The sequence below is a fragment of the Bos indicus x Bos taurus genome, chromosome 29, assembly GCF_003369695.1.
Source record: "Bos indicus x Bos taurus breed Angus x Brahman F1 hybrid chromosome 29, Bos_hybrid_MaternalHap_v2.0, whole genome shotgun sequence".
In the NCBI taxonomy this organism is placed as follows: Eukaryota; Metazoa; Chordata; class Mammalia; order Artiodactyla; family Bovidae; genus Bos; species Bos indicus x Bos taurus.
The window spans coordinates 45,735,540-45,743,443 of record NC_040104.1 but is presented as its reverse complement, the minus strand read 5'-3'; the positions used below and the strand labels follow the sequence as shown (position 1 = coordinate 45,743,443).

At 40.7% G+C, this 7,904-nt stretch overlaps 1 pseudogene; it reads left to right on the top strand.

Moving 5' to 3' along the window:
• Window positions 1–1,896: 1,896 nt before the first annotated feature.
• Window positions 1,897–6,843, top strand: LOC113886081 (annotated as a pseudogene).
• The last annotated feature ends 1,061 nt before the right edge of the window (window positions 6,844–7,904 follow it).

The window sequence follows — 7,904 nt, the reverse complement described above, 5'->3', positions numbered from 1 at the left end:
TGAATTTTACATATGATCAGAAAAGATTTACTAAGCAAGATCACGTTTCGGCAGAGATTTGCTTGAGGGTAGAAGTCAGGGCAGGGGGCTTTCTGTGGAAGGAGGTTTTTTAGGGAGAGAGAACTAAATCAACATGTCTCAAACTAAACTTACACTTTCCCCACAGCACACCTGCCATTGTTTACTCTATCGTGTCAACCTTGATATAAAGGGAAATGAGAGAGCTTAGAGACATTGGAAGCCAGATCTGAAAGTTGAGAAATTCTTAAAGGAAAGTTTAGGAAATAATTACCCACAGATAAGGAGAAATGATAGAATTCAAGAGATATTCTTGATGGTAGAGAAATGTCAAAAAACAGGAAGCACTTGATGTGTAATGTTAAGAGGATAAAATTTAAAACCTGAGACCTAGTTTCTGCTCTGAAGGTGGGGCATCATTGAGGATAGAAACAAGGAGGAAGTGTGATTTGTGTTAAGAAAATATTAGAGTTTGAGACTGTGAAACTGAGTTTCTGGCAGGTATTCTAACACAAATAGGTAGTATGCAACTGGGTGAACGAGGATGGACCTTGTGTGGAAGACTTGGTCTGGACAGGAACATTTCACAGTTTTCTGCATATTCTAGGCATAAGATGGAGATCACAGTAGTGTTTTAAGGATGAAAAGAAAAACATTTTTACATCAGGAGATAACTGGAGGAATCTCTGTATTAACGGGTGGTCAATCAGGGAAAGAAGAACTGGTTAAAGTAGACTGATAGAGGGAAACAAGAGAAGGGGGTTTGTTTGAAGCTCAAGGTGTATAGGTTTAATAAAGGAAGGATTGGGGTAACAGGAAGAAGTTCTTAGAAACACGCAGAGTAAAAACTATGGGGACTCAGCAAAGGAGGTTCCTGATAAGAGGAATGTGGTTACATTAATAAAGATTGAGTTCCACAAATGAGTACTGTGAACATACACTCATGATCAAAAAATCTGCCCACTGAAAGTAAAGGCAATACAAGAGAGAATCCAGTGAAGACTTTGGTCAATGGTATATGTCTTGTTTTTCTTAAGTATGAATCATTTTTAAAGTTTAAAGGAAAGAAGGAAAATAGACAGTGGGAAAAAAAAAAAAAAAAAGGAGATGATGGGAATTAAGACTAGAAGGTAGTTGTCTGTTGACTGGTGTCTCTTAGGATAGGGTGGAAGCCAGTTAAGGTGTGGAGTGTTCAGCATCAGACAGGGAAGTCAAGCTACACTCATGTGCATGAGGTTCTGCTTTGCATGCAGTCTGTGGACCCGAAAGTAAATAGTTTACAAAGATGTTATCTAGTTCTCTGAATATTTGCTATTATTTCTTTATAGCAAAGAGTCAGTCCACAGGCAAATATGTGAGGGTAAGATAGACTCAGTAGTTTTAGTCATTAGTGTACCCCATATATTATATAAAACAATTATTAAATCACAAATTCACATTTTTAAGAAGTGTGGATATTTGTGGCAGTGTTTAGAGTCAAAATGTTGATTTCAGGTTCAATGAAATAAAAAGCAACTGTGTGTTAAGTAGTTTCAGTCGTGTTCGACTTTGTGCCATCCTATGGACTGTGTGGCCTGCCAGGCTCCTCTGTCCATTGGGATTCTCTAGGCAAGAATACTGGAGTGAGTTGCCATGCCCTCCTCCAGGGGACCATCCCCACTCAGGGATTGAACCTGTGTCTCTTACATCTCCTGTATGGCAGGCAGCTTCTTTACCACTAGAGCCACCTGGAAATGCTCCCCTCACCCCTAAAAAAAGGATTCCTAGATATTTTTTTTAATGAACATACCCAAATTTCTAAATGTTGGAAGATAAATAGTGGGTAACAGTCATGGATGTGACCTGATTAATTCATTGTCACCCCAGAGCTATGTGAGTATGTGGAAGAAGATGAAACACACTGAATATTGGAAGGTGTTTCACTTAGTCTACCATGAAGAGAAGCATCATTTAGAGAAAACAGAAGAGGAAAGTGAGGAGATTTTTCAACAACTCAAAGAAAGTCAACACAATATGGACCTGAAGCAGAAACTTTGAGGGCAGATATATGAGGAGCTCAAGGAATTGTGCCATAAGCCAGACATGGAGCTGATCCAGGTAAGGACAGAGAACTGGAGAGTCATGGTGTTCCCTGGATAATACCCACCTCTTCTTTGCCTTCCATCTAGTGTCTGAAATCATGTTTTCTGTTGCTGTGATAAGAGTTTTATCAGTCCAAGTAATGCTAATGACCAAGAGCCTTTTTGGCCAAACACAAGAACTGCAAAGCTTCATGGAGAAGTAGGCAAGAAATCGAGAATAATTCTTCTTAAATTCTCCTAATATACATTTGATTACTGAACAACTGCCTCAGAGAAGGTGTTAAAAGATGTATGGATTGGTACCTGGACCTGCAATAATGAGACATTTGGGAATCCCTATAACTCGTTTCCCCTCCTGTTTCTGTGTGCTGCTGCTGCTAAGCTGTTGCTAAGTCACTTCAGTCATGTCCGACTCTGTGTGACCCCATAGACAGCAGCCCACCAGGCTCCCCGGTCCCTGGGATTCTCCAGGCAAGAGTACCGGAGTGGGGTGCCATTGCCTTCTCCGCTGTTTCTGTGTACATGATACAATTTGCTGAAATTTGGGCTAACGCAACCTTGGAAATGAGCAACTAAATCTTCACTGTGAATCTTGTGAAGTGTATTAACACGTTATTTTTGTTGTTTCTCTCTGTACAGCATTATGAAAACATGTCCAAAAGGTAAATTGCCCTCATTTTCAAGTTTTGGTAATTGTGACTGTGATCAGTCAGTTGATGTTAAAATGGGAGCATGAGTTATCAGGACACTAAAACCTCTTTCTGGGTGTATTTAGATTCCCCTTTCTCCAAAGGTAGAGTTTTGTGTGTTGCTTTACCCAGGATGGAGCTGGGCAGGGGAATTACTTGCAGGATTTTGTGCAAAGATCTCATGACAACAACTACCATTGCTGATTTTAATTTTTAGAAAAAGAAAAACACCGAGGGAATGTACCCAAAGTCATGACAGAATAATGTGGAAGAAGTAAGGATTGTATAGAAACCTAATGTGGAATCAGGGAGAGAATGGGCCAACAGAGGATCATCTGGGTGCAGGGTTTCCATGTTTAGCACATGGGGAGTTGAAAACGAAAGACTCTATGATGCGGTTAGGAAAACTGGGTCCCAAGAATTGGGATTGCTACCCAGGCTAATCTCCTCAACCACTAGCTGTGGTTGTACAGACACTGAGCATTTCTGTGATGACTAGAGTGTATTAAAAGTCAGAGTGCCCCTCTTGAACGTCCTTCATTTCAAGTCATTTTGTGTCGCCCTGAGATTGGCTGCGAGGAATCAGATATGGTCACGACTGATTTGAATTGCATGCTAGGATTTCAGTGTTAGCAAATGGGATAGAATTTTATTTGATTTTCATATAATAAATTGGTCACATTCTCTAAGTTGGGGAATTACTTTTATGGCCCTGGAATCTAATTATGAAGATTTAACGGAAATCCACAGAAGTGTGTAGACATAATTATTGTGATGAAAATATGAGCTCCAAAAGAGTAATGAAGTGTCCTTTCTTGCAGGGGTGAGTCAGTGCAGCTGCACATGTTCCGGCCTGTAGTCCCACAGCTCACTGCGTGGCCCATCCCTGGACTCATAGTCTGGCTCAACCAATTCCAAGGAACAGGCAGCCTTCTGTTGAGGGTGGTATACACTGGCCTCTGTTACTGTCCTATGGGTTACCTTTCCCCATTGTCCAATCTGTGGACTATGCTGGAAATTTTAATATCCACACTTACCCTTATAGGAGAATATTGTATATGGAATAAAACTAAATGGCATCTGGAAAAAAGACATTTATAATGAGTGGTAGTAAGCTATCTTCCCTGGTGGTTCAGACAGAAAGCGTCTGCCTGCAAGGAAGAAAATATAGGTTTGATCCCTGGGTTGTGAAGATGCCCTGGAGGAGGACATGGCAACCCACTCCAGTGTTCTTGCCTTGAGAATCCCCATGGACAGAGGAGCTGGCATGCTACAGCCCATGGGGTAGCAAAAAGTAAGACGTGATTGAGTGACTAAGCACAACACGGTAAGCCATCTGGGGGGTAAACAACAGGAAAAGACAATTGACACTTGCGGCAGACTGAGGTATAGTGTTGACTTTTCACATGAAGCATGTACTCTGCAAGTACATTCAGCACATCCCAAGTTTTAGGTAAGGGAGGTTATCAATGGTTGTGTGATGCTTAGAGAGTTTTAAGCTGGTTTATAAAACTCTTTGTAGGTTAATTACTTTACAATATTGTATTGGTTTTCCCATACATCAACATGAATCCGCCACGGGTATACATGTGTTCCCCATCCTGAACCCCTCTCCCACCTCCCTCCCTGTACCATCCCTCTGGGTAAACTCCAATTAAAATAAATAAATTTATATTTAAAAAAATAAACTCTTTGTAATAAATACAAAGCATACTTCACTCACATCATACAAAAATCCTCTCTATGGTCAAGTTTATTATAAACATAAAAGGAATGCTCAAAATTCTCCAAGCCATGCTTCAGCAATATGTGAACCGTGAACTTCCTGATGTTCAAGCTGGTTTTAGAAAAGGCAGAGGAATCAGAGATCAAATTGCCAACATCAGCTGGATCATGGAAAAAGCAAGAGAGTTCCAGAAAAACATCTATTTCTGCTTTATTGACTATGCCAACGCCTTTGACTATGTGGATCACAATAAACTGTGGAAAATTCTGAAACAGATGGGAATACCAGACCACCTGACATGCCTCTTGAGAAATTTGTATGCAGGTCAGGAAGCAACACTTAGGACTGGACATGGAACAACAGACTAGTTCCAAATAGGGAAAGGAGTATGTAAAGGCTGTATATTGTCACCCTGCTTATTTAACTTATATGCAGAGTCCATATTGAGAAATGCTGGACTGGAAGAAACACAAACTGGAATCAAGACTGCTGGGAGAAATGTCAATAACCTCAGATACACCGATGACACCACCCTTATGACAGAAAGTGAAGAGGAACTCAAAAGCCTCTTGATGAAAGTGAAAGTGGAGAGTGAAAAAGTTGGCTTAAAGCTCAACATTCAGAAAACGAAGATCATGGCATCTGTTCCCATCACTTCATGGGAAATAGATGGGGAAACAGTGGAAACACTGTCAGACTTTATTTTGGGGGGCTCCAAAATCACTTCAGATGGTGACTGTAGCCATGAAATTAAAAGACACTTACTCCTTGGAAGGAAAGTTATGACCAACCTAGATAGCATATTCAAAAGCAGAGACGTTACTTTGCCAACAAAGATTCGTCTCGTCAAGGCTATGGTTTTTCCTGTGGTCATGTATGGATGTGAGAGTTGGACTGTGAAGAAGGCTGAGCACCAAAGAATTGATGCTTTTGAACTGTGCTGTTGGAGAAAACCCTTGCAAGTCTCTTGGACTTCGAGGAGATCCAACCAGTCCATTCTGAAGGAGATCAGCCCTGGGATTTCTTTGGAAGGAATGATGCTAAAGCTGAAACTCCAGTACTTTTGCCACCTCATGCGAAGAGTTGACTCATTGGAAAAGACTGATGGTGGGAGGGATTGGGGGCAGGAGGAGAAGGGGACAACAGAAGATGAGATGGCTGGATGGCATCACTGACTCGATGGATGTGAGTCTGGTGAACTCCGGGAGTTGGTGATGGACAGGGAGGCCTGGCCTGCTGTGATTCATGGGGTCGCAAAGAGTTGGACTCGACTGAGCGACTGATGTGATCTGATACACAACACTGGCAAAGTAAGCTGACCACTTCTTTTGTCAAAAGAGTTTTCCCTTTTCTTTTTAAGGTGTGCTGACAGAAAATTCTCAGAAAGAAACCACTTCAAAAATAAAAGGTTTTGTTTCATTTTAATTTTTGATGCTGTAGGGGAAATTTATTGTTGTCAGGAAAAGTGATCAGAGTTTTATTATTATTATTTTTATTAGTGTGTATTTTCCATGGAGATAGCAAGCAACTTTTGTTTCTGACAGTGAAGTTTTAATTAATTGCCAATTTCAAGTGTTCCATGGAAAATAATGACCAAAACATAGCAATAGGTCTCACAGACAGAAATTATGACTTCTCCCATTTGGTCTGGCTCAATTCGTCTTCTTATGAAGACAGACCTATAGATCTTGGATTGCAAAAGATTTCTCAAGTTCTCTTGCTGTTCTTCCTCCAATTTCTAGTTATATGTTAGGAAACTCAGACACTCTATAGAGCTCATGTCCATCAGGAATTTATAACACTAGTTGCTAATGTAACTTTTCCTTCTTCCTTCAGTGTACATTGGGTTAGATAATGAAAGAGTCACTCGTCATGTCCCTGTGTTTGAAGATCTGAGACGTGTTCAGGCTGGTCCTGATGGTCCTGGGGTTGACTACACTCCACCAAATCTAAATATTTTCTTGCCTAGGGAGCTGAGTCATTCACTTCCGGTCAGCACTACTGGGAGATGGATATGGCGGGCTGTTGCAACTGGGCCATTTGATTTTGAAATCATTTTTGGGCAAGAGACAGTGACATGGTCCTTGACTCAGAGGGAATTTTTCTACTTCTCTGTATCAGAGAGAACAGTCAGTGCAGTTTCTTTACCGCCTCCCCACTCTCACATCAATATGTCAGAAAGACTCTAGGCTGTGTGGGGGTGTTCCTGGATTATGACAGTGGTGTTGTGAGCTCTGTGAATGTGGCCAGAAGTGCCCTCATTTGTAGTTTCCTCTCCTTCTCCTTCTCTTTCCCTCTCAAACCTTTTCTGTGCTCTGGATACCCATGATAAAGGGCACTTTAGAAATTTGAAAACAGGTATCAGAAATGTCAATAAGTGGCATCACTAATTTGTGTCTGTATGATTTTCTATAATTTCACCTTCCTTTATGAAATGTATTGATTTATTTTTAAAGGGTTGATATGTTAACTATAAATTTGTATAAATATTTAAATAAAAATGATATATCTTGGATACTGTATGCTCATTATTCTACGTCTTCTCTGGTCCTTTAATTTCTAAGGTAACTGGGTGTCAAAAAACACCTTGCTCTGTTTACCCAGCTTAGTGGGATAAGGCAGAATTGGAGTTCTCTTTTCCCTGCTCATATTACTTCATCAAGTCTCAGTTTTAAAATTTCTTTTTCATGATGTTATTTGTAAACCTTCTGAACTAGATGACAGCATCTTGTTGGGCTGACTCAGAGCATCTTACATATTTCTTTGTAAAATTCATGACCTAATATTGGTAATCCCACCTAGTTTCCCCTCTGTTAGAAGGTTTGTGTCTGCAACATGTACAGATAAATCCCAAATAAATAACATGAACCTACCTGCTTGAAATAAATCTGCTTTAATAAGTTAATAGGTGTACAAACTCATAACAAAAAGATGTTTCACCAATGTTAAAAGGCTTATTATACGTTTAGTTAAGTCTCTCAGTCATGTCTGACTCTTTGTGACCCCATCAACCGCAGCATGACAGGCCTCCCTGTCCATCACCAACTCCCAGAGTTTCCTCAATATCACGTCTATTGAGTGGGTGATGACATCCAACCATCTAATCCTCTGTCATCCCCTTCTCCTCCTGCCCTCAATCTTTGCCAGCACCAGGGTCTTTTCAAATGAGTTAGCTCTTCGCATCAGGTGGCCAAAGTACTGGAGTTTCAGCTTCAGCATCAGTCTTTCCAATGAACACCCAGGACTGATCTCCTTTAGGATGGACTGGTTGGATCTCCTTGCAGGCCCAAAACTCTCAAGAGCCCTCTCCAACAGTACAGTTCAAAAGCATCAATTCTTTGGCTCTCAGCCTTCTTCACAGTCCAACTCTCACATCCATACATGACCACA